This window comes from Saccopteryx leptura, chromosome 6 (assembly GCF_036850995.1).
Source record: "Saccopteryx leptura isolate mSacLep1 chromosome 6, mSacLep1_pri_phased_curated, whole genome shotgun sequence".
NCBI lineage: Eukaryota > Metazoa > Chordata > Mammalia > Chiroptera > Emballonuridae > Saccopteryx > Saccopteryx leptura.
The window spans coordinates 116449222-116451370 of NC_089508.1; the positions used below are offsets into that span (position 1 = coordinate 116449222).

The window sequence follows — 2149 nt, forward strand, 5'->3', positions numbered from 1 at the left end:
AAGCAGCAGAGCCTAGGATATGGTTTTAATGTATTCAGATAGAGCAAATGCATTGTAAACTAGACCTATTGAAACAGCATGTAAAAGGACAGATACCTATCAATTACCTAGGAGCTGAAATCAAATAAGCTTTGGGTCTGAGATGCTGAGACTCAATGGACATGATGCTGGCCTTGTATAATTAGTTAGGAGTGTACTTTCTTGTTAACTTTTTTGGGAAGAATTTGAGAAAGATTGATATTAATTCTTCTTTAAATGTTTGGTAGAATTCACTATTGGAACTGTCTGGCCTCTGGTTTTTCTTTGTGAAGTTTTTACTTTTATTGAACATATTTAGCATATGACATTGTGTAAATTTAAAGTTTGCAGTGTATTATTTAGATACATTTATATATTGCAATATGATTGCTGTTGTAGTAATATTTTTCAATTTACATAAAAATGCAGAACACCGTGAATTTGCATGTCATCTTTGTGCAAGGGGCTTGATAATCTTCTCTGTACTGTTACAATTTTAGTATATGTGCTGCCGCAGTGAGCACAGGGAGGTTTTTCATTGCTGATTCAATAGCCTTACATGTTTTTGTCTGTTTAGATTTTCTATTTCTTCATATATCACGCTTGATAGGTTGTTCATTTCTAGGAATTTATCCATTTCTTCTAGATCAGGGGTCTCAAACTAGCGGCCTGCGGGCTGCATGCGGCCCGCCGAACAATTTTGTGCGGCCCGCAGACTAATCCACGAAGTTCAAAATATTTTGGATAAAATTAAGTAAGCCTAGGGGCCTACTTGTATTTTTCACTTCTCTAGCATCCTAGCTAGATATTAGCTTAGTTAACAGCAGTTGTGATGCGAACTACAGTTTCTGGTCATTTTGTGACACTGAGTAAACTGCATGTATGATTGTGCTTGTTGTACTGATTTTTTTTTTGTTTTCAACTGCAGTGAGAAAAGTGTTGCGAAACAGTTGCCTTTTGTAGACCTAGTGCGGCCCGCCAAACGGCTGTGATCTTGTGATCTTGCTCTGCGGCCCACATGCTGAGTTGAGTTTGAGACCCCTGCTCTAGATTATCCAATTTGTTGGCTTATAATTTTTCATAGTAATCTCTTATAATTCTTAGTATTTTTGTGTATTGGTTGTAATATCTCGTCTTTGATTTCTGATTTTATTTGGGTCTTCTGTTTTATTTTTAGTCTAGCTAAAGGTTTTTTAATTTTTTAATCTTTTAAAGAAACCTACTTTTCAGTTTGTTGATCTTTACTGTTGTTTTTCTCGACTGTTTCCTTTATTTCTGTTCTAATCTTTATTTCCCTCCTTCTGCTAACTTTGGGCTTAGTTTGCTCTTATACTAGTTCCTTAAGGTATAAAGTTAGGTTACTTATTTGAGATCTTTTTTTATTAATATAGGTGTTGATTACTAAAGTTTCCCTCTTAGAAGTGCTTTTTCTGCATCCTATGCTTTGATATGCTATGTTTCCAATTTTGTTTGTTTCAAGATTTTAAAAAGTTTTATTTGATTTCTTCTTTGATCATTTGGTTGCTTAGGAATATGTTCTTTAAATCTGCATATGTTTAAATCTTCTATGTCTCTTTCTGTTATTGTTTCTAGTTTCATTCCATTATAATCAGAAAAGACAATTGATAAGACTTCAATTTTTTAAATATTTTCTAAAACTTGTTTTGTGACCTATCATCTGATCTATCCTGGAGATGTTCCATGTGCACCTGAGAAGAATATGTATTCTGTTGCTACTGTTTGGAATGTTCTGTATGTGTCTGTTAGGTAAATCTGGTTTTGAGTGTAGTTCAAGTCCAGTTATTCCTTAGCTGGATAATCTATATAATGTTGAACGTGAGGTATTGAAGTCACTACTATTATTTTATGTATTGTTATCTATTTCTATCAGATTTGTTAGTATTTGCTTACTATATTTTGATATTCAACTGTCGGGTGCAAATATATTTAGGATTGCTATATCCTCTTGAAGAATTGACTCCTTTATTACTACATAATGACTTTGTCTCTTTTTATAGATTTGGACTGAAAGTCTATTTTGTCTGATGTATTATAATAACCCCCACTTTCTTTTGGTTTTTATTGGCATGAGATACCTTTTTCATCCTTCACTTTGAGCTTATGAATGTTT

The 2149-nt window shown here is 33.4% G+C and overlaps 1 non-coding gene across 1 annotated transcript; it reads right to left on the reverse strand.

Moving 5' to 3' along the window:
• Positions 1-435: 435 nt before the first annotated feature.
• Positions 436-542, reverse strand: LOC136377813 (U6 spliceosomal RNA). The gene has a single exon (XR_010746442.1). It is a non-coding gene; the product is annotated as a U6 spliceosomal RNA (small nuclear RNA).
• Positions 543-2149: the final 1607 nt, after the last annotated feature.